General features: G+C 48.7%; 1 protein-coding gene and 1 long non-coding RNA gene across 4 annotated transcripts in view; one reads left to right on the top strand and one right to left on the bottom strand.

Moving 5' to 3' along the window:
- Window positions 1–570: 570 nt before the first annotated feature.
- C5H10orf71 (chromosome 5 C10orf71 homolog) overlaps window positions 571–23,954 on the top strand; it is a 46,684-nt gene continuing 23,300 nt past the window's right edge. For 2 of the 3 annotated variants that reach the window (XM_085687834.2, XM_048421492.3), the window contains exons 1-2: window positions 571–940; window positions 21,837–21,943. The gene's annotated coding sequence lies outside the window, so the exon portion shown is untranslated. Of the gene's footprint in view, window positions 941–21,398; window positions 21,717–21,836; window positions 21,944–23,954 lie in introns of those variants that run through there. The other variant, XM_048421493.3, reaches the window with a different exon arrangement.
- LOC146894874 (uncharacterized) lies at window positions 11,584–21,567 on the bottom strand. The gene is made up of 5 exons (XR_015001295.2): window positions 21,166–21,567; window positions 13,874–13,971; window positions 13,314–13,495; window positions 12,366–12,499; window positions 11,584–11,744 (listed from the first exon to the last, which is right to left on the bottom strand). It is a non-coding gene; the product is annotated as an uncharacterized LOC146894874 (long non-coding RNA).

Genomic DNA, 23,954 nt, shown 5'->3' with positions numbered 1-23,954 from the left:
CGCGATTCGCCTGTCAGTGACTGTCTTAGCAAATTTCGTTTCTGAGAGGTTGCAGATGGTGAACCCTGCCCCTTCCCAAGAACAAGTCCACAGCCTTAGGCCCAGACTTGGGGACTGTGACCTTATTCGGAGAAAGGTGTGATTAAGATACGGAGGCGATACCATCATCTGGGACAGCCCTGACCCCATCAGCATGTGCGCTTTCATAAGCAGGAGCTAGGGGCATTAGAGAGAGGCAGAGGTTGAAGGGACAGTGGGACCTCCAGCATTGGGATAGGTGAGAAGGGTTCTTTGCATGGAGTCATGCGACCTTGCCTGATTTCCAGCTTCCACCCTCCATAATGCAAGAGAATACCTCTGAGTTGGGGCGTGTGGTCATTTACAGCAGCCACGGGGGGTTGGCTGGCAGTGTCTGACCCAGAGTGTGCTGCTATTTGCAGAAGGAATTGCAGGAGTTGGCCGGGTCCTGCTCTGTCTGTCCTTGGCTGGGAAGGGAATCCTGACATTGCATCTGCCAGGGCGTGGAGCTCAGGGCAGGGGCAGGATGAGAAATGGACCTATTTATAACTGCACGGAGCCACAGGGAGGGCACAGGGTCAGGAAAGGGCTTCACCAAGGTCAGAGGCCTGGCCCCAGGAGATAGGGGACTATGTAGGGAAGAACCATGCCTGAGAGCAAATCAGGGTACTTTATGCCTCTCACAGTGCTGGGCCATGGTCCCATTCTGAACAAGAATGTCCAGCCTGCTTCCAAGTCATATCTGGTGTTGGGCAAAGGGCAGGCTCCACTGGGCTGGGCATGACCAGATTCCTTCCTGCTATCTCATTGCCTCTCCGAGACAGGAAACAAGAGTATCCCGGAGGAGGGCACCCCTCTACGCCCAGTCTGTGGACCCTTGTGCCTGCCCTGCTTCTGTCAATTTGAAGGAGTCACCATCACGGTAAGTGGGCCACTGTGCCCTTAGGCTTGAGGGATTTAGTGACAATGGTGGTGTTCAGTTTGGGGCCATCTCACAAAGGATGCGGTGCCAGGCAGCTTTGCTCAGCCCCAGGCAAATGTGGGCCAGGAGACGCTCTGCCTTAGGACTCCAGGCTTCCTGAGAGCCGGCTGCTGCTGTCCTCCACAGCACCAGCAGCCTGGTCAGCAAGGAGGCCTGGATTGACTTCCAGAAAGAGCCTTCTCTCCTGGAGGCTCTTCTGCCAATAGCAGCCCAGGTAGGAGGTATTGTGGTACAGTCTTTCCTGCTCAGATTCGGGGATGAAGGGGTTAATTAATGAATCTCAAATTCTAACTTGAATCACTTCTTGGCTGTGCTGCTCAGAGTGAGTCTCTCAGTCTCTCTGAGTCTAGTTTCCTTGTCTGCAAAATGAGGCTAATGGGCCGACTTCACTGAGGTCGAGGGGCAACATTAGATGGGACGGCATGTATGACCAAAGCTTTTATGTCATTAGAGGACACCTTTGAGCAATTTATTTTCTGTTTATTTTTTCTCCCCGAGAAAGCATGCTAGGGCTGCTGAGATCCACTCCACTGAGCCCTCAGCAACACAAAGGGTACCTCTGGGGTTGGCCTCTATAGTTGGAGGAGGTTTTTGGGATACTCAGACACCTGAAGCTCCTCCCTGTGACTCTGGACCCTGCCCTGGCTAGTCATAGTCAAAAGACCGGGATTCTGGACGTGAAATAAAATTGTGCTTTCATTTATCCATGGGCAAAACATCTCCTGCAGAAGCTCCTGGTGAAGCAGACACAGAGTGCATGTGTGGTAGTGGTCACCTAGGACAGGGCCAGCCTCCGTCACCAGGAGACATGGGTGCTGCTTCCAGCCTCACCCCATCACCAAGAACCATCACGTCACCACACACCCCATACAATCCTGAGCCAGCAGTGGTCCCTTCCCAATATACACACAGACAGGCAGAGGCACACACACAGACTCACACACTCAGACAGCCCCTCTCACACATCTATATAGACTTACATACACGCACACATGTCCACACAGTGGCTCATGCACCGGAACACACAGACATCACCACAGCCACTGGAAGAACAAGCAGAAGGAAGGGCCTGTGTCACCCAGGTGTGTAGCTTGACCAGCGGATTGACTGAAGAGCGTCATCCCCCAACAGAGAGAGAGAGAGAGAGAGAGAGAGAGAGAGAGAGAGAGAGAGAGAACCATGTGCCCATGTGCTCCTCCACACCACAGCCCCACAAGGCTGCCCAGACAAAACATCCAAGAATGAACTTACTTCTAGGAGGGGTTGAGGGTGATCACCTGTATGCATTGTGTTCTACTGAGTAGGGCAACTTTTGTATATGAGGAAGGACTGAGAGGAATAGCCTGTGCATACTGGGAGGGGTTGAGTGGGATAGCCTGTGCATACTGGGAGGGGTTGAGTGGGATAGCCTGTGCATTCTGGGAGGGGTTGAGTGGGATAGCCTGTGTATCCTGGGAGGGGTTGAGTGGGATAGCCTGTGCATTCTGGGAGGGGTTGAGTGGAATATCCTGTGCATACTGGGAGGGGTTGAGTGGGATAGCCTGTGCATTCTGGGAGGGGTTGAGTGGGATAGCCTGTGCATACTGGGAGGGGTTAAGGGGGATAGCCTGTGCATACTGGAAGGGGTTGAGTGGGATAGCCTGTGTATCCTGGGAGGGGTTGAGTGGGATAGCCTGTGCATACTGAGAGGGGTTAAGTGGGATAGCCTGTGCATATTAGGAGGGGCTGAGGAAGGAAGTGGCTGAACTTTGTGGCTAGTTCAGTCTTCCACTGCTGTGCCCAGCACCTGAGAGTGTGTCTGGGGCCCGTGCAAGCTAGGTAAGATGTGGCGAAGGTCTGCTCCTTAAGTTAGCCTTGAAATGTTGCCTAAGTGCTGCACAACATGGGATAAAACATCCCACGGAGACTCTCGGAATCTTGCCACCAAGGAGGAGTTGGAATAGACACGGCACTGGGCAGGAAGGGAGAATGCCCAGTCTGAGCCCCGCCCACACTTTTCACTCGGTGGACCAATAGTGAGAGGACCTTAGGCCTTACTCTGAGTGAACCCATCGCTAACTCCAACAAATCAAAGCTCCATGTTTACAAGCCTTTCTTCTTCACAACGGATGCTGTTCAAGGTGAAAGCCCTGCCTGTCTGCCACCATCGCTCCTGGTCCTGATGCTGTTCAAGGTGAAAGCCCTGCCTGTCTGTAACCATCACACCCGGCCCTAAAGGCAACACTCTGTCATCTGTGAACTGAGCCTTGGCATTGAAAGCAGAATCTTGCAGTGCTGCTGCCCACGAGACAGAGCTTGGGGTCAGGTCTCATTGTCACCCACCGGACCTCCATATTTCTGACTCTGACCCCGAAATTTTAGGATCTGAACCTGGACACTGACGCAGATGCACACAGCCATAAAGCACAATGAGCTGAGAATGGCTGGGAGCTGTGAAGGAAACCCCAGTCCAACAGTCAGACAGACCTTGCCACGTCCACCTCCAGGAGAAGCAGCAACTATCCTGCTGAGCTCTTTCTTCGGATATGCAGAGCAGCGGACAGAGCACATCACTCCAGGGAGTGGAGCTGTCAGGATACACAGAGCACTGTCTCTCTGACACCCTGTACCTCTCAGAAGTTCTGGTCTCAATGGCAGATCTGCAGGGACTATGAGACTGTAGGGACGATGGCCATGATGGGTGAGGAGGCAGGCAGCCCTGCTCAGGAGCTGAAGGACCTTCTTTAACAAAGAGAAGCCTGAAGTGGGCAGGGCAAGGCTGTGGGAAGTGGACAGTGGACAGGACTGGTAGGAATTGGGGGGCTGGAAGTATCAGCACCCCGTTAGAACTGAATCGGCTGGTTCAATGTGAGGACTGCAGAGCCAGCCTCCAATGGTGACCAGGTCTGGAAGAACAAGCAGGGGAGAACCAGAGCCCTCCAACATGTGATGGAGCCAGTCATGACCAGAGATGCCCATGAATGTGTAAGACTTTGGACAAGTTAGCACTCTAAGGCCTGGCTGGGCATCACCACCTGCATCCTTCTGAGCTTGATCAAACAGTCCACCTTCCTGGTAGATGTGGGTCAAACTGTGGCCAAAAGATGTACACCAATCATGCACTATGACCTGGGTGGGCACTTATGTGGGAAAGGGAGTACTCAGATCTTATTACGTCAGGAAACTTGAAATGGGTAACTCCCCATTACCAGGGAGTGTGGAGTGTGCTGGATCCTAAATCCAGTGACAAAGGCCTTATGAAATATGCACAAAGGAGGATTACACCAGGAAGAAGCCACATGCAGACGGATGTCCCCGTGGTGCGAGTCTGGAGAAGCCACATGCAGACGGACGTCCCCATGGTGTGAGTCTGGTCCTTCCTGCCTCAGACAGGAAGCACAGCCATGCTGACAGTCAGATTGCAGACCTGGCCTCCAGGGCTGTGAGAGAATAAAGTGCAGTTGCTTTAAGCCCACTGGCTTTGGCCATTGTTATAGCAGCCACCAAAGACAGAAATAGGCTCAGATCTGCCCGTTAGGATTACAGGCGAGGGTTTTATGGGGTTTTGTGAAGTGTTGTGTTTTGTTTTTGCATCGTTACGTGGAAAAGGACGTGTAAACACCTCCATGGAAACTGGAATGTGTGCTGCACATCAGAGAAGCGGACAGTCGTCAGCAACGGAGAACCAAACATTTTTCACCTTGCTTGTTCTTTTCTGTTTCCAAGTTCTTCCCAATGAGTATGTTACTTTTATTATGAGAAATTAAAAAAAAAAAAGAACTGTTCTTAAAAACAACATCTTTCTGTGGTTGTCACAAGCGTAGAAGCTGAAGAGCCCAATTTTGGATCTCTATCCTCACAACACCCCCCGGCCCCCCGGGAGGTCCTGCTGCCCTCCCATCTCGTAGGTGAATCAGAGGGCTCCATGCAGCAGCTAGCTCATCTAAGAACAGGCCTGGAAACAGAGTACAGCCCGTCTGACCTGGAGCCCAGAGGAGGAGGTCATGTCTTCCCACCAGCAGACAGGCTTCTCTGCAGAGGCCACCACCACCCTCCTCCTCCCTGACCGCACCCAGTGCCTGGCCATGTCCTTCAAGTCAGGTGGTGGGTGAACGTCTCAAGTGCCCTCCAGGCAGAGATAAATATCAGACAGCAACAGGATCCTGGAATTCGGTTTCTGATCTTCAAATGGAATGAAAGATAAATCATTTCTGCTGTCTTTACCTGGCTGCGGGAGATGATGCATCACCATTTTTTAAAAGAAAATTAAGCCTTTAATTCCATGACATGTGTAATAAAATGGTACTTCAGCTCTCTGCACTGAATATATGGCCCATCGTGTCCTAATTTACTATTCTGACACTACCTAAAATGTTCTGGAGCTTTTAATGTGGCAATATATTCAAGCACCAAATTCAGCCTTCATACACTGTTGAAGCACTTAATTAACACAACGGATGGCTGTGGGAGCAGAACGGGGTGGCAGCAAGAGGTGCTGGGTACATTCTAGCCTTGCCATTGAAGCTGAGGTCAGCTGGTGGCTGCATTTCTTATTCTGGAAGGCAGAGATGACCGCACCCAGCTGTCCTCATTAGGCCCAAGGTACTATCATCTCTCTTTCTCCACTAAGAAATCCCTCATGCCATTTCCTTATTCTGACAAGGAATGCCATGGGTGTTTACACACACACACACACACACACACACACACACACACACACACACACACAAAGAGAGAGAGAGAGAGAGAGAGAGAGAGAAATACCTAGCACGTGCACAAATACACACACATACGCACAATCCTGGAGCGGTTCATCCCAAGGCTCTGAGCTGTCATATGTAATGTGTTTTGGATTCCAGGCCTTTATGGCCACAGATATGACCTGATGATCTATACAAAGGCACTAAGGCCAATGTCGTCATAAGATGAAGGGCAGGGACGAGGGGATTCTAGACCCATGCTTATCACATGCAGCTTTCTCTTCTCCTGCTTGCTTATAACATCGACTAGTATGACCAGAGCCAATGTATCAGCGGCCTCCCAACCCTCCCACCCCTGGGCAATGGGAACAACCACTGCATGGGTACCTTTGGATGTACAAATGGGATCATTTGGAGTGGCAGCCCTTCTCTTCTGCCAAACCGTCCGAATGAACTCACAAAGTCAGTGTCTCTAGCTCAGTCCCCAGACAAAGCAAAGTCCCATCTCATCCTAGTCAAAGGGTCAAGTAATTGGAATAGTTGATTTAACTTCTAGAAGACTTACACAGACATTTGGAAGCATGTACATCTTACAACAGGCATGAGCAAGGCTCCTGCTGGAGACAAGAGTCAGCTGAGACGAAGACAATAGCTGTGCTGAGACTAACTTTCTGAAGGAGACACGTTGTTATTAGCCAAACGACCTCACACAAATTCTGTCGCTAACAGAAGCACCTTCCTCATAGGGGTATTTGGCTATTCAAATTCTCCCACAGACTCAGACCCACACCTGACACACCATCACAGTCACTATGTGTTAGCTGCCGACTATCCCCACACATTACAGTGGCTTCATGAACTTGAGTGACTTCCCAGATCCTGCACAGTGAGTGTCCAGCATGATAAGGCTCACGTGTGCCTGTGGTTCCTCGTCCCTCGCATTCAGGCCTTAGCAAGTGCGTGCACACTCCCTGAGAAGGGCACTTCGACTCCCAGGGCCTCCTTCACTCCCCTTCCTATGCCCCTCTCTCACCCAGCTTCTCAATAGCTGCCTCACCCTGCTTTTAGAGCTTTCCATTCAAGGACAGGAGTTTGCGTGTGCTTGTGTGTGCACGCGCACACTTACATGCGTGTATGCATGTGTGTTAATGCACGGTAGGTTCTATAGGCCCTTGTTTAAACCTGCCATTTGCTTCCTATAAAACTGAGTAAATGCCTTGACCTTTAAGCCTGTGGAGATCTGGTCTTATCTGTCCTGAGCTCTCCTCACAATGATTTCTGACACTAAGTTTAAGTCCCGTGCAATGAAGGACTCTGACTATCTCCTTTGCGGTCTGTGGTAGTTAGAAAACAAACACTCTTTGGAAATAAAGAAATAATGAACAATCGAATCCCTGCAAACTACACGTCGAACCCACACACCCCTGAACAGCAGGAAAATATGCTAACAAAATGCATCACTTTAATTATAACCTCTTTTCAATCCCTACACAAAGCCTGGGAAGAAGTGGAAGTTACAAGGAGTTGGTACAAGCCCAGGCTTCATCTCTAAGAATCAAAATGGTCCTGGAAAAACCACTGCATTCAGCTGCAGAGGCTCCAGACTGTATAAATGTAGGAGATTTTAGACAGGTCAGTGCGGCAGGCCTGGGTCCCCAGACTGGTCCATCAGAGTGAACCCCCCACTGAGCCCCTTTCCTGGGTCCTGCCCAGACGCAGCTGTGTTTCTAAACCATCAACTGCTTTCTGAAGATTCCCAAACCAATAGCCAGAAAGCATAACTTGAGCGTTAGGTGAGGATGGAGCGCAGACCAGAAGAGGAGACACATTGTGCCTTAAACCCTGTCTTCTGCTGCTGCTTTGAACCATTTTTTAGTGTCTTGGGCTTCCAGCACCTAGAGACCCTAGGCCGTTTGGCCTTAATTCCACTGGCTAACTGCATGGGTAGCTGATAGGGAGACCCTTAAGCAGACCCTTGTGCTGACCATGTGTGGATTCTGCCTGCAGGAGGCTCTCCTCTTCACCTAGAGAACAGCATGCCCCGGCTTCCCTTACTTTGCCACAGTGGAAGCATAAGATATGGCCGCATGTAAGACCAACGAGGTACAATGGCTGCCTACCTACGACCCTATGCCAGTGTGTGGCAGTGGGAAGATGGACAGACCGCAACTATGGCCCTACTGCCAAATCCTGCAGCTCCCACTAAGCAGGGCTACTGCCTGAGGCTGGTAGAGGCAGACGAGTCAGACAGTCACAGCCTTGTGACCCATGTTCAAATCAGTTTCCACTCCCTCATCTCCGTCTCTCTCCCTAGTCTCCCTGGCCTTCACGGGGCCTAAGGAGACAGGATTCCTAAGAACAAATCCCCACCCCATCCATGGCTGAGTTTGGCTGTTAAGTCAAAGGCTGCCATAGCACTAAGACCAAAACCTGGGGACAGTGCTGCTGACAGCCCCGATGACAGCCCAGCTGGGAGGACAGCTATATTTAGCGCATGCTTGACCTAAGATGCTGTCTACCAGGAGCAGAAGCACAGCGAGGGGGCAGAGAGGAGTGGAGGAGAGGCCCCCGCGCACCCACAGGGCCCCAGCCTCGTAGCCTCAATTAGCTACTCAGGCAAGTGTCGGCTTTCCAAACACAATTTTGTTTGCAGTGTTAGGGAGGCCTCATGGCTCGCCAGGAGGCCTGATAGAAGTCACGGAGCATAGCGACCTTGTTGGGAGTGGAAGCTAAAAGCAGCTGCCTCTGTCTACACCAGGAAGAATTGCACAAAGGAGTTGATCCATGTGCTGGCTCCAGGTCACAAAATCAGTTTCCTGGGAGAACACAGAGTTTGTGTAGGGGTGTGGGGGAGGATGTGCCGGTGAACTGGGAGATCACAGTGTGACGGGGTTCCAGGTGACCTTAGAGATCGCAGTGAGGAGGGACAGATGAACTGGGAGATTGCAGTGGGGGTCCAGGTGAGCTTGAAGATCGCAGTCGGGGAGGGGGGCTGGCAGGTGAACTGGGAGATTGCAGTGAGTGGGGGAAGTCCAGGTAAACTGGCCATGACCAAGTTCTTTGTAAGGAAATTGTAAGATCCACAAATCAGCTCAGTGGTGGTGGCGCACACCTTTAATCCCAGCACTCAGGAGGCAGAGGCAGGCGGATCTTTGCGAGTTCAAGGCCAGCATGATCTGTAAAGTGAGTCCCAGTACAGGCAGGGCTGTTACACTGAGAGACCCTGTCTCAGGTGGGAAGAGGTAAACAAAAACAAACAAAAAACAGCTACCAAGCCTTCATGTGGTGATTTGGGGTTCAGCCCCATTCAATAAAGGTTCAGAAGGTGTTTTCCAAAAGTTTCATCATGGGCCTCAACAATACTTGGGCTGCAGGCATACTATTGTTATCTCCCACCTCTGGAGGTGACCCAAGAAAATCAAAACTGGGGTGGGGGCCTAACTTCCCAGAAGCAATCTTAACCTCTGCCCTTTGAAGTGCCTGAAATTGGCCTGAGCCTGCCCTGTCAGCACCTTGGGGGAGGTTCTGAAGAACAGAGCCCAATTACACAGGAGGCGTCTCTTCCTGCAGCTCCTGAGCTCATCCCAAAAAACAAGGAGTCCTGGGCAGTTCACTCTGGACCCTCACCCCCAGAAAGAGCCCGGTGGAGAGAAGTGTCTTAATGGAGGATTTGTTCTGGTGATGACTTCAGAGAGTTGAGTCCATAGTCAGTTGACATTCAAGGGACACATGGGACCATTGGTAGCCTTTACTTATCAGGCCGAGAAGATGGCTTAGCTAATAAAGTGTTTGCTGTCAAGCATGAGGACCCAAGTTCGATCCCTTGCACATACATAAAAAGCCTTCTCTGCCTGCTTCTCCGTGGATACCGTCAGTGCCGCTGTCACGGAGCTGGGGAGTGGAAATGAGGAAGAAGCTAATAGTCCCAAAAGTCGCCACTCCGAGTCTCTGTGCGTTTCCAGCCCAGTTACTTGCTCTACTCAAAGAGGTCTGCTATGTACTCTGGACTGACCCGCTATTTCTACAGTCATAGCTATTAAAATTGTTCTCCAGGGTGTGACCTGACCTTTGTGGCTTTATCTTGTTCCAAATAAAACTATGGTCACTGGCCGTCCATTTTCTCATGGACATCATTCTCACAGATGCCCTTGGTGCTGGTGACATCAGATCTATATCTGAACTGCCTTCTTGTGCAAGTCCTTTGCCTTAAAGCCTTCTAGAATCCTCTGCACCATCACTAAGAACTTGGCACCCCAGCCAGTGGAGCCTTCTTGGGGACACAGGTGTCTTTAGGTGGGGGTTGTCTATGAGTCTGCATGGAATGTCTTCACTCTCATTCCTGGGTCTCCACTTGCCTTCCAGCAAAGTCAGAACCAGGGTCAAGGGTCAAGATTCTTATATTCTCAACCTCAAGCCTCTGTCTACAGTGTGTTCATTGGAGAGGAGGTCTTAGAAGCATTCTTCCTTGGAGGTGTTCTATCTAGACTTGACTTCCAGTTCTGTCCCTCACTTGCTGTCTAGCTTTGGTAGGTCATAGTGTTCTAGATATCAGTTTCCCCATCATGAGCGTCAAAGGAAATAATGTGTAAGAATGCTTGATTCAGTACAGTGCTTCCAGGACAAACGGTCCCCTGCAGGGCTTGTTGAAGCAGGGGGTCTCTGACACACTGACCCTAAGAGCCAACATTTCCAGTAAGCTCCAAACTCCTGTAGAGAATTGGTTGAGTGCACACAGCGCGTTGTGCCGAGAGACATCCTTCTTGTAGTGCAGAACAGTGAGCAACCAGCCAGCCAGCGGAAACCACCCAAACATCCCACTTCACCCAGGTTGTGTTTCCTGACCCCAGATAAGCACCAGCTCCAGCGCTTGCTTAAAAACAAACCGGAGCCTCTGTCCAGGCTCCAGCAACTGGACATCCCGGGGGAGAGAGCTGGTAATCCTCACGGTGATGGGCCTCTCAGATAGAGTGCTCCTCAGCTGGGCAGAGGAACACTGCAGGCCCACAGCTCGTTCTGTTGGCAACAACTGTGTGTGGGCGGAAGCAACCCGTGTCCTTCCCACATAGGAATGTGACTACGGAGCCACTGCAGGGTTTCCCTGAGGAAGAGGCCTCCTTCAGCCTGCGAATTAAGACCTCCTGAGGCTGGAAGCGAGACTTCTCTGAAATGTGTATGTGGAGCTGGGGAAAGTATCTCAGAAACAGGCAGGCTAAGGGGAACTTCCTAGGGGGACCTCGCTGCTGGCATAGAACAAACTGCTCAAAGCAAGGCTTATTCACAGTAGCCCTCACAGAAAAAAAAACAGGAACATATATCAGAGTCACCTCTAACTCCTCTACCTAAGGCTGAGCATCAGCCCTCACCTATTGCCCAGAAACACAAAGGTGGACACATCTGCGGAGGCCCAATGCTGCATGGACAATCACTATGCACAGCACTGGCTAAGAAACCAGGCTAAAATGAGGGACTCACACCCCAGCTCACCTGATGCCTCCCATCAGCACAGGGTAAGACAAGTCCCATTTCCGCAAGAACTCTCACTTTAAGTGAAACTATGAAGTCATGTTTGGCTGCATCTTTAAAATCTGTTTTGGAAAAGTTGCTCAATGCCACTAATGATTAGAAAGATGCAAATCCAAACCACAGGGAGATGCCACCTCACACCCATTAGGATGGCCGCAGCCAAACAAATGAAGAAGGAAGTGGGAAGTAACAGAGGTGGGAAAACATCAGCCCCCATGCAGTGTTGGCAGAATGGAAAGTGGGGCCACGTCTATGGAAAATAGTTAGGCAGTGTGTCCAAAATTAAACAGACTCGACATATGCGTTCACAATTTCTTCATTCATTTTTCCGTGGGGGGGGGGGGGGCGGGGGAGAGAGAGAGAGAGAGAGAGAGAGAGAGAGAGAGAGAGAGAGAGAGAGAGAGAGAGGACAGCAGGCTCTCGGGTATTTGTATCAACAAAGGTATCCCATCCACAGATGGGTGGATGAACAGTAAGTATGCAGTAGGCACGGGCAATGAAGCACTCTTCTGCTTGTAAGCTGGGGGAAATTCTGGCACATTCTATGATGTGAACAAATTTTAAGGACGTTATGTAAATGAAATATACTAGACACACAAAGGCATTGTATTATTATACTTATAGGAAGAAAAAAACCAACCGAAATGGGAGTCAAATCCATAAAAAAGGAAGAGGAATAGACGTTTCCCAGACACTGAGGAAGGAAGTGAAGGAATGGAGAGATGTTGTCGAATGAATTAGTAGTTCAGTTTTGCAAGCTGAGAAACTCTGGAGACCAGCTCCACAACTTTGGGAGTGTGTGTAACATCACACCACAGCACAGTGTGGAACTAAGACGGTACATCTTATGCTGAGTGTGTTTTATCAGAATTCACGAAGAGAAACACCGCACTGAAAGAAAACCTTGACACAGAGTGGAAATGATGAGATTTGCTCGCAGTGCGGGGCTTTTTGTTGTTTTGTTTTGTTTTTCTGAACCAAATGTTTAAGTCAGGGCTGGCAAGCAGAGACACCGAGCCTTTGTGTGTCGGTTTTCAAAACATCTCCAACAAAGGTGCAGAACACTCAGAGGACGTGAGTGTTCCTTTCCCAAACACAGAAAGAACCCACTAGGGAACCGTTGCGAGGGAGGAAAGTGGGCCACAGAACTCCCAGGTGCTTACCTGACACAGCTCATGTGGTGCTTTCAACTCCGATGAATGTCGTTTGTTCCCTTTTCTCCTCTCCTCATAGTGACCAGGTGCTCGGTTATGGAAGCACAGAGCAGGCAGGGGTCCAGGAGGCAGAAGACGTAAGACTAGAAAGAGAAAACCCGGGGCAGAAATGGCTGCACATCCCCAGGGCTGGCAAAAGAGACTCTAAATGGACAAACTTCATCTGGGCCTGGGGCTGGGAGCCACTTACAGGAGACCCTGACTGCAACTGCTTCTCCTTTATAGCCCTGGCCAAAGCACAGTAGGGAATGAACGAATGACAGTTTGCACCATACCACAGTGGGGCTACTTTTCCAAGAAGGATATCGCTACCCCGACTGGTCTTTGCCCAGCTGGCCTCCAGTGAAGTCTAGCTCCCTGTCTGAGGCCACTTTGGGAGGCTGTATCTACCCATTTGTAAGCCTCTTCTAAGCAACTATGGACCTTTTCTGTTATGGAAAAACTAAACCAGGTCAAATTCTGATCAACTTCACTTTTCAGGCTCACTCAGGGAAGACAAAATCCATTAAATGCCCCTGCTCTCCTGTGAGAGGCACCGAACCCCCATCGCAGTGAGACAGGACTTCTTGAGGGGACAGACACGTTTATGCGGATCAGTGTCTGGCTTATTGACGGTGCTTAATAAATATTCGATCACAGCAATCTTAATTACTGGATTACATCATGTCTGTCTTAGGGTAGGATATAAATAAATAATGCCACCATAATAACGAGGGACTCATGGAAGGCTGCTCAGTTTCAGCTCCCACCACTACACAGGAGGTTTTTAATAAATTTGGGTGGATTTCATATTTTATAAAGAGGTATCTATCTGCTCACTGCAGGTGAACATTTCTGAAGATAAGACTTATTTGGTATTAATAAGTGCAGAGCTTTCTGGTTGTCTGTTTTACATACTCATGTTCAACTCAACATAGGTCATAGGAGTTTGCAGCCAATGCCAATGAGGGTGATTAAAGTGTGCTACAGTATCTGTACTGCAGGGGGCGAAAGTGAGCAAATGACATTGCAGCCTAAGCCAGGTCCTCTTCACACAGAGCCCCAAACTCAGACATCTTCCAGCAATGTTCCAGAAGGTTCTATATGGGAAGGAAAAGAGCAATGGTCAGCAGTAGGGACAGACCCTGCCCAGTCTGAAGAAGTGGCCTCACAAAACTCCCATGGCCCTCTGCAGAAATAACACCCAGAGGTGTTCAGTCTCCCCTGTTAAAAAGCCAGTAGTACGGCTATAGCCATACGAATGGCTTCAATTCTAAAGGCTACTCATCAATCCATGTCCCTCTAAAGCCCACTGCCTGTGGCTTTACGGACCTCATCTGGCCCTGCACTGGAGGTGAGATCAGAGGCTAGTGCTGAGAACCAGCGCTGCTCCTTCTGTGAACACCTAGACAGACAAGGGCAAGAAAGATCTCGGCCTAGCGTCACCCACTGCAGGGTGCAATGGCACTGGTCCTTACCTGCCACACACCCCATAGAATTCCCCGTAGTCTCTCCTGCTCCTCTGCTTCAGGTGGGGAGGCTGATGAGACTGTGGGTCTCTGCTGGGCACCAGGGCCTGCGACAACAACAGGAAGCCATCTGCGTGCTTGCCAGCACCACGCTGTACCCGAAAGCCTCACACTGTGGACAGAACTGATTTCAAAGTTGTATGGAAAACTCTGGAAGGTTCCAGAAGAAGAACTAGTTTTCAGGAGCATGCCAGATATCAGCCTGGGAGGCAAGATGGTAACCTGCAAAATCACTTCTTCTAAGAACACACATTCTAACTTTACCCAACTTCATACTGCAGTTAAGCCAAGTCTGGTCTTCTGGGCACTGAACCAATCAGCAGAATGAGAAGGAAACTTCTCTAGTGGCAATCATGGGGTGGGGACAGCCCTGGTGTCCTCCATGTCCCTAAAGGAAGTCCTGCATCTCTGAGAGCAAGGTGGATGCTCTGAGCAGTTGTCCATGAACCTGAGTACTCCTTTCCCTCCTGGAATCCCAGGACCCATAATGCAAAGGATCCTACTCTGGAGGAATCCTTGACTGGCCCTTGAGAACAAGCAGACAGCACAGGGCTCTTTCACGACACCCACCCTGCCATGCCTCCATTCTATCACAGGGACGTTAGCCACTAACCCTATGTGGTTTTAGTACAGGGACGCCCTTGGGGTAAAGATTGCAAAAAGCCTCTTGTTAAGAGTAGGATATGTCTTAATCACTATGCTTAAAGTCACCAGCATGGCATATACAGCATTAAACACACACACACACACACGAACACACATGCATGCACAGCTTACAGAACAGTATCTGCTGGTTTGGTTTCAGGTTATTTTTGTATTTAACACAAGACAGCAGAGTACTTGTGTGTGTGTGTGTGTGTGTTTTCTTTCTTTACATGTATATGTAGAGTTTTATATTGGCATATGCAGTCCATTTTTACATGGTTACCTAACAGTCCACACTAATGATTTTCTCCCATTCCAGTTTTCTAATTTGGAAGGGCAGCCTCAGACAGCCGCACTCTCAGCTTGGACGTTTAACTGTTTCTGATGTTTGTGGGCTTGCCAATATTCGTAGAGATGTTGGACTCCCTGAAGCCACTTAGTATCAGATAACCCTAAGTGAGGTTACCAGACAGCCTGGAGTCTGCGGGACGGGCCAGGCTGGCCCAGGTGCCACCGTCTCTGCCACGTGGGGAGAGGAACAGACACAACTCTGCCCCATCATGGTCTGCCTGTGTTTCTGGTTCCCTGGTTGCCTCTCCTTCACTGAGCCCTCAGCCCCCACCCATTCACACAGATCATCTCTTTTCTGTCCTCCCCACTTGGGGAATTTTTCTTTTCTTCTTAACTTCTGGCATTTCATACAAATGCATACAAATCTCAGAAGACAGGCAAATGACTGACCAAATTCAGATCTCCTGTAGCCCAGACCCTGACTATTATAGATGATTATCTATTAACCTATATTTCTTAAGTATACATTAAATTTTTAAATTAACTGAACAAGCACAATACCTTAATCAAGAGAAGAAATATATATATAAATAAATATATATAATATATAAATTATATATATTATTATATATAATATATAAATAAATATATATTTCTTCTCTTTAGTTCAAAATTGAACTAAAATTTGTATCAATAGACCAAGATCCATACCAATGCAAATTATTAATCTCTATAGCATATCCCCCTTCAAATGTAAACAAACATTTATAAACAATCCTTTGGGGAATTTGGGCAGAGTTCTCTCCAAACTGCTTTGTTCTTTTTGTTGGGTGAAGCAACTGGGGATTCACAGAGACCTTTTGAGGGGTCTTGGTTTATCAAACCACTTTAGTCTGGAAGGATTCCACAGATTCTCATCCTCTGTGGACACAAAAGAAGAACCATTTTTCCAAAGCAACAAATCCTTAGACCCAAAGATTAAAGTCATAATACTTTTAAAATACATATGTTGATTTAGCTTAGCAGCCCATACAATGAAATGTCTCTCTGTACTTAGCTCATTCACAGTCAAGAAATTCAAAGAAAACACAATAATATACATAATCTAGACTCTCTGTGTGTATATTCTATCTTTACGTGGCTTATTTTTCTTACTCTATTACTTTTTCTACAAGTTTAATATTTATTTTATTATCTTTACTCCTTTAATCTATGACTGTATTATTTTATATTTAATTTACTGTCTCTATACTCTTTTTCTTCTCTCTACCAAGTCTACATATATTTTTTTAAACACATTATGTCTTGTTTAGAGGTCTTTTCTGTCTGACTCTATTCTATTGTGCATCTGAAACCCTTTTCTGACCAGGAGTGCTTCTTAAAATGCTAAGTGGTGTTGCTAGAACTAAGGCTGCTTTGCCTTTTGGCTCCACCCAGTCCAACATGGCAGAGGTTTATTCAGTGAGAGCCATGTTCACAGCCCCATTTTCAGGCACACAGTGGGTCTGTGTTGCCATTGGGCAAATTGTAGCACTCTGCTCACAAAAATGCTCCATAGCTGGACCTCCTGAAGGAGTCAGAGTTGTGCGTGCAACTAGCACAAATAAGGAAACCTTCTTATAAAAACTTTTTTTTCTTATAAAAATCTTCTTTAAAAACTTCTTAGCAGCAGTTTTTGCTGCTACCGCTGAGTCAGGAAACCTTCTCTTAAAAGAATCGTGCCTCTGCTTGTTTTTAGCAAACAGAGCCACCAGAAAAAATTCTGCTACCAAAAGCCATGCTTAACGCTGTTCTTTTGTGTCTAGAATTCCTTTTTAAGATTTCTCAGGTTTTTTGTGAATTTAGCTGGCACATGTTGGCATGTCAATATATAAAAATATAATTTAGTGTATAATTCCATAAAGCATTTTCATGGCTCCAAACTAAAGGTACCCAAGAAAGGGCAGCTTCTGAGAGATCTAACTTCCATCCCTCTCCCCACACCCTGCCCCATTCCTTCCCCACTGGTAACCATTTCTGGTTGTTGTCTATTTATGATGTCCTTTTAGAACAACAACGACAAAAGTGGCATTCATTCACAGCCCCCTCCCTGAATTGATAGTAAACCACATTTCTCTCCCTTGTCCTCAGAATTAGAAGTTACAAAGACAGAGAAGAGGTCTTTATCTCCCTCTTTATAGTTTGTGTAGTACTCCAAGGCAAAGAGGCATGCAGCTTCTTGATAATTCCTCAGCGCCAACTCCTAAGGTTGCCATTCACAGCAGATCTGTTGTCACCCTAACTAGGACACAGCCAGAGCAGTCTTATTATGACAAAATAATGTCATGACCTGACTTTCCTAGCCATGACTTAATGCCAGTGTAAACTCATGTTCTGTCTCATTAGATCCTTGCAGGGGTCTGGAGGCACCAAGTGAAGAAGGAATCAAAGCAGGCGCCTAGGTTTGTCAGTGATTGATGGCCTAGAAAGAAATGCCTTAAACCTCTGAAGTCAAAACCTACAATGCAGGTAACTCGGCTATGAAGAGCCCTGGAAGCTTCCCAAGGGCTCTGTAAAGACTATAAAGGTGAGAAGTGGAAAGACCAGGGCTAAGTGCTCTAAGCAGAGAACCTACTGGGCACAAAGGATCCGAGGCAGGAGAGAGGTTAAAAACAATCCTGTCGCCATAGAAATGAGTGAGGGGCAGTTAGACAGTGGCTTTTCTCTCCCTATAGTTATTCTGCAGAACAGAGCCTGTGGGGACAGCCAGCGCTCACCTATGCTTTGTGGTCCACGGCTCATGTACAGGCAGCCTTGGATGCTATAAGATCAGATTTGTACCGACTGCATGGAAGCAAGGTCTAATGATAGGTTTTTGTTTTTAAATACAATATCCCAAGCATGATGCTCCCCAACATACAATGACCTTATGGTCCAACAAGCACATGGTAAGCCAAAGATTCACCAGCTGCAAAACAACAAGTTTCAACGTGCACGGTCATGTGGGTTGCTCCCTTCATGACTGGCTGAGAAGTACAGCTTCTTGTCCCTGCCCAGCGCTTCCAGAATAGTGAGACCAGATGCTACTAACCTGGAGCAGATCAGCATTCATACCATCAGATACATGCCTTATTGTCACAGATACAAACTGGAAAATTCCAAGCAGGGTCATTGTACATTGTAGATCACATATACTAGCATCACAATGTGATCAACACAGAACATGACTGAAGTGTTTATGTGTCACGGGAATATCTCTCTCTCTCTCTCTCTCTCTCTCTCTCTCTCTCTCTCTCTCTCTCTCTCACACACACACACACACACACACACACACACACACACACACACTTACAAACTTTCATTGTACCAAGGAACCCTGGAGGGTAAGCCTCGGAGAGGCTGTCTCACCCTCGAGCCAACATGTCCCTCCAGCAGTGATGACAAGCCCCAGTGTGTCCAGGCAGGAAGAACAGCAGCCCCGTGGAAGAGTCCTTAGCTCCTTAGCTACATGGGTCTACTGTTTTCAGACTGGGAGATACTAACGGAGCACTCTTTCTGAGTTTAGTAAACAGTCAGCATCCCTCTACATCCACACAGACTATTAGAGTCTGACTCTGAAATGAGCCACATGAGCTTATGTTTTGAGCATTCTAGCCCAGCTGTTTGGTGTGTCTTGACCCCGTCCCCAGTCCTGTGCTAGGATCAAACCTAGGGCCTCATACAGGCTAGGTACTGCCTTTCTTCATCTTTTTGTTTTAATTTTGAGAGAGCAGCTCACTAAGTTGCCTAAGCTAGCCTTGAACTCACTCTGTAACCCAGGCAGGCCTTAAACTTGTGAACCTGTTGCCTAGGCTTCACAGGCTTGCACCAGCAAGCCCAGTAGTGGCACAACTCAAAAGGCTATGGAGCCTTTAGGTGGTGTGACCCAACTGTACTTCACTACGGGCAGGGTGAGTGTCTCTTCTTCTTATCTCCTCCTCCTGAAGCTCTGGGATTGCGAACTCACTAGTGTAAGAACATTGAATGGTACAAGGCACAATGCAAGTGTTCTGTGTGGGCTGGCTAGCTTTTCATTTTATTACCAAGCCAGGAAGATGCCCCAGGCTCCTGAAGACAATGACAGAAATGATGCCTAAAGAAAGATGGGTGCTGGCAAAGAAATGTCTCCTATGTTCAGGTCACAGGGGTAGAAGAATCGGGTGAGTTACCTCCTGATCTTTGCAGGGATGTGAGCTTCAAATAACCAGAGCCAGGAGCCAGCTGCAGGAGCCACCCTGCACTGCCCTCGGCCCCGCTTTTGAACATGTCTAGTTGTACAGGTAGAGCACAGGTTTAAACTGATGTCAAGTGAAGCTAGTGATCACCATACGCATCAAGGCCACAGCTCGGCCATTTTTCCTCCTGCCATTAAGCTGGCACTCTGTCCTGCTGTGTTCCTGAGGCCTGCTGAGGACCGTCCTTGCAGGGACGGGACTTGGTAGCACACTGCTTGAGGACAGCTTTATTTATGTTCCCGCTGAACGGACAAGCAGGCCTTGTTTTTCTAGACCATTCAGAGCACGGTGGCTCACATAGCGCCCATGAGTCTACATTTAGAATGGTGTCTTCATCCACATTCTTTCCATGCAGCTCATGGCTCCTGGGCTGGAAGACAGTGGTCACTTCTTCTTAGCCAGGAACCATGCAGGCTCTGGGCTACGGAGACCCTGTGTTCTTGATCCAAAGCCTAACTCTTGCCTTTGCCGGGGGGTGGTCTGTGTCAATGTGCCCACAGTAACAAAAGCAGATGTGGGATCCATGGTTTGCCAAAGGTGGAACTTTCCTGGGGGCAACTGAGTTCTGGAGTGGAGCACGGTGGTCTGGTTAGCTTGCTAGGAGGTCCCGGCTAGGCAGATTCTCTATTGTTCTCTCCCAACACAGCTGACAAAGCTGCCCCTTCACTCCCCTGACCGCCAAAAATGCCCCTAGTCTCTTGTCAGTCAGTCAAGCAAACAGTATCAACTCTTGCCTGGGGGCACAGATCACCGTTTCCATGATCCCAAACCAGACATGAGGTCATGCTTGCCACCTGTGAGGCATTAAGAGTAAGCTGGGAAGAACGACACAGAGGACGACAGCGAAGAGCGCTGGGAAATCAGAAGCCCCACTGAACGGTTCCGTTCTTGTTACTCGTCCAAAACAAATTCTACATAGAATGAGGTCTCGCAGTGCACTTGCCTAAAGCTGGGATGAAGTGACTCTGGCCACACATAGATGACTCGGAACTGACTGGATTTGTTTGCATGTGTAATAGGAGAAAACAATCGCTAAAATATCAAATCTATGATTTCTTGAGTATTGTTTAAGAGAAAGCTCTATTTTAAAAAAAAAAGTAAGTTGGCTTAAGTTTTATTTTAAGAAAACTAATAAGTGATAATTTAGACGGTTGAGGCTCTCACAAAAAATTGTGTAACAATAATAAATAAGTAGCTAACATTTGGGAAACTTGACAGTGCAATTATATGTGCATCATCACTCCTCTTACAGAGCAATGGGTACTCTTTCCAGTTTAGGAAAAGGAAAACGGAGGTTTATCACGGAGGAGTGATTTGACTGGTGTTAGAGAGCCAGGAAGTAATGGACGCAGGGCTTCCCGGGTCTGTGCAATGCTTTCACTCCTGTTCCAAGTTGTGGTTTGTCTTGGTGGGATGGATAACATTGAAAGGTTCGTTTTGAGTCTTCTTCAAACCATCTCTAAATGCTGGACCAGGAAAAGTACAGCCTTGCCCACCTCCGGAGCCTGATAGTCACAGACTAAGGTTCAAGGCTGGACAGAGGTGACTGCCCTTGAGGTGGCCACAGAGTCAGGACAGGCAGTTCACAAATAGATCCAGAGGTATAGTGCTCTAGGGCTCCCCAGGGCATTGAGCGCTGCATGGAGCCAGCTATCTGGCTGGACAGGACAACTTGAAGCCTTCAGGCCACAGATCAAGGGAGCTTAGATGGGGGCTTTAGGCAAAAGAGAAGAAATTCTTGTATTGAATCGTGGCAGTAATTGAGCTTACACAGGATCTGCTTGGGGAGGACAAGGAGGGCAAGAGACTAGCATGGCAGAGGCTGAAGGAAGCAGGTGGTCGAGGGCCACTTAGAGGTAGAGCAGAAGACCCCAAGCCAATCTAGGATGCAGTCCATAGAGAAGGCAGGTGTGACCTCATCTCGGGACTTTGGAGTGGGGGGAGGGGTCCTTCCCAGAGAAGAAAAGGGGAGACCTGGGCTGACAGGAACGATTTGTCATTGGTCCTCAGGTCTTGCAAACACCAGGGCCAAGCTGTCAAGTGGACACTTACCTTCTTCTCCCCTGGTTAGTTCACATCCTTCTGCGCCTCTCCCCCTTGAAACCCAGCCCAGCCTTCCCCCAGCCTGCGGCGGGCCAGATTCTTTTGCTGCAAAAGCATGGCCGAGTACAGCTCCTTACTCGAGGAATGCAGGCCGTGGTTGTCCAGAGCGGATGATGAAACAGGCTATTTCTGCCCTAGGACATCAGCAGGCCTCCGCTGCTGACTCCAAGGCACACGCTATCATGTTCTTAACGTTTCTTGAGACAAGTGTTTTCCTTCCCACTTTGAGATACTTTTATTCGAATCTAGGTTCTGGGGTAGTTTTAGAAACCATTCCGAACTGAAGCTGGAATCGTGCTGAGGGTCCAACTGAAGCGGCAAACAATTTTCACTCCCCAAGTTATCTATTACTCGTGGCTGATCTGGATGTAAAAATAGCCTCTGAGGCTGTTTGTTTAATCTGACTGTTACTTGACACCACGCGGGTGTTGCAGAGCAGACTGTTTGCCTCTTCCCCACCAAGAACACCATTTGGTTTCCCCAGGCCAGTCTCTGTTTGGGTAAGCTACTGGGCTTTCCATATCTAGCAGCTTCTGGCCACTGATTTTGCTCAAGCGGGTAACTTGGTGAGACGCAGGCAGTCTGAGCATTGAATCCTCTTTCCTCTCCTCTCTGGGCAGTGTGGCTAAGAGGGAAGAAGTTTGGGCAACTGAGCAGCGCCGGGTACCCTCCAGATCCTGGGAAGGCCTGTGGAACAAGCAGCTGGGACGCAAGTGGAGAACGGAAGGTACAGTCTGCACACTCGCCTGCTCCTTGGCACAGTCAAGGGAGTCTTAAGCGGATCGTGGAAGGGGTGTCTGCTTGGGGAGGGCTGCAAGTGTTGAGATGTGCAGGATGGCATCTGCAGGGGAAGAGCACACTGAGTGCTCGGGCTCTCGGGGGCTGAGCGTGCTTTGTGGACCATGAACAGAAGATTTAGGGCATATGTGTGTGACTTTGTCCTCCCACGTCTCTGTCAGGGTACTCAGCTCCTCCTCGGCAGAGCGTGCACGTGCTCGCGGGTCTGTGTGATCCTTGCGCTGGCAAACGGGACCACCGGGGTCCCAGGTTTTACAGCGGAGTTGAAGGAGACGACTCCTTTGCCACTCCCAGCTATAACAGAGACAGACGCTGGCTTATGGGGACACTTTCTGGCACTCTGAGTGATAGGCTTTGAAAGCACGGTGGGTCTCCAACACAAAGCCCTCAGCAGACTGCCTGTCCTCATGGACCCCAGGGAGCCCAGCCAGATTCCCTAGGAGCCAGGCTTGCCCAATGGAAAGTCATCCTTTTTCTTTTCTTTCTTTTTGCTTTCATTTTTCCTTTCTTTCTTTCTTTCTTCCTTTCTTTCTTTCTTTCTTTTTTTTTGATGGAGAAGAATTAGTGAGTGATGAGAACACTTTTGAATATAAATATATGAAAATGTAATAGAATTAAGAAATATTACTCAGTACTTTAAACTGCCTCCGTAAACCCAGGAATCAGATGTGCATGTCCAGCATTGGGAAACAGTGCTGACTGAATGCCCTGTGACTGGGAGCCTGGATTTGTAAATAAAGCTCCACTGGCACACAGCCCGGCGCCTTCATTTGCATACAGCCAGGCTGCTTTTACACACCTGCCCAGGCCGTGCAGTGTGAAAACATGAAATCAACTGTGTGATCTTTTACAGAAAAAGGTTGCTGACTTGCCCGCGGGGCAAGTGCTCCTGGAGGCAAGCAGAATATTAACCCACGTACACCCACAACATCAAGGCAGCTCATGCAAGCGAGTCTAAATTCAGTGGCTCACCCCAAAACAAAACAAACAAAAAGACATGCAGGTAGGAAGTTTGAAGCATGAGGCTTGGAGGAAGGAGTCAGCTGGGATGGGAGAGGAACGAGAGAGGGCAGAGGGGTGGGAGTAGTCAAAATACACTATACCTTGTCAACGGATAAAAAACTAAAAACAAATTTAGGAAGAAAAAAGGAAAGTTTGAAAGCAAGGCAGTGAGGGCTAGCAACTGGCGGGTCATGAAATCTCCTTCCCTAGGCCTGTTTGTCAGGGTAACACCGGAAGTGTTCGATTTTGCCCTGCAGGGCTGAGGGTTACCCTAGCCTCAGAGTCACCACCAGTCGTGTGGCGCATCCGTGTGGCCAGCTGACCAGAGAGGACTGTGCTTATTGGGGATTTATAAATAGCCATCTTGGGGTGACTCGAGTCCAGCCTGTGTCTGCCCCTGCGTCTTTGGGCTGGGAGTAAGGGTTGCCCGTTTTTTGGTGACCAGAAGCTGGTAGGAATGGGAGCAAATGCTCACACTAAAGAGGAAGGGGCGTGGGGTGATGGGCGACTGGATCACTGAGGCAGAGGGAGCTGTGAGAAGGTGAGAGGAAAGGCAAGAGGCAGCCTTGTGGCCTCAGAGGAAGAGTCCATCTCTTTGGCTGACTGCCTCTTCTCAGCAAGTATCTGTGCTTCCTGCCTCTCTGCTCTTGTCCCTGACTAACAGGGGGAAACCCCGTGTTCTGAAATAGCATACTCCTCCAGTCATGGGCAGTCTCAGTAACTGAGCCCTGCCCGTGACGCCAAGGCTAGGCTGACTCGCTTGGTGCTTCTTGGGGTTTTAGTCTGTGTGTGCAGGGTTACTGGTGAGAAGTAGGGGAGCTCTAAGGGAATGTCCTGGGGGAAGGTGCACAGGGCTGGCATCCCCTAGGAAGATCCAAGCAGGCTAGAGTGTGTAAGCCTTGTTTCTGTTGGTGGATTTAACCCCATTTTACCAAATC

This window comes from Myodes glareolus, chromosome 5 (genome assembly GCF_982192425.1).
Source record: "Myodes glareolus chromosome 5, mMyoGla1.1, whole genome shotgun sequence".
Lineage (NCBI taxonomy): Eukaryota > Metazoa > Chordata > Mammalia > Rodentia > Cricetidae > Myodes > Myodes glareolus.
Note: the sequence above shows the minus strand (reverse complement) of the source record. Positions and strands in the feature narration are given on the sequence as shown.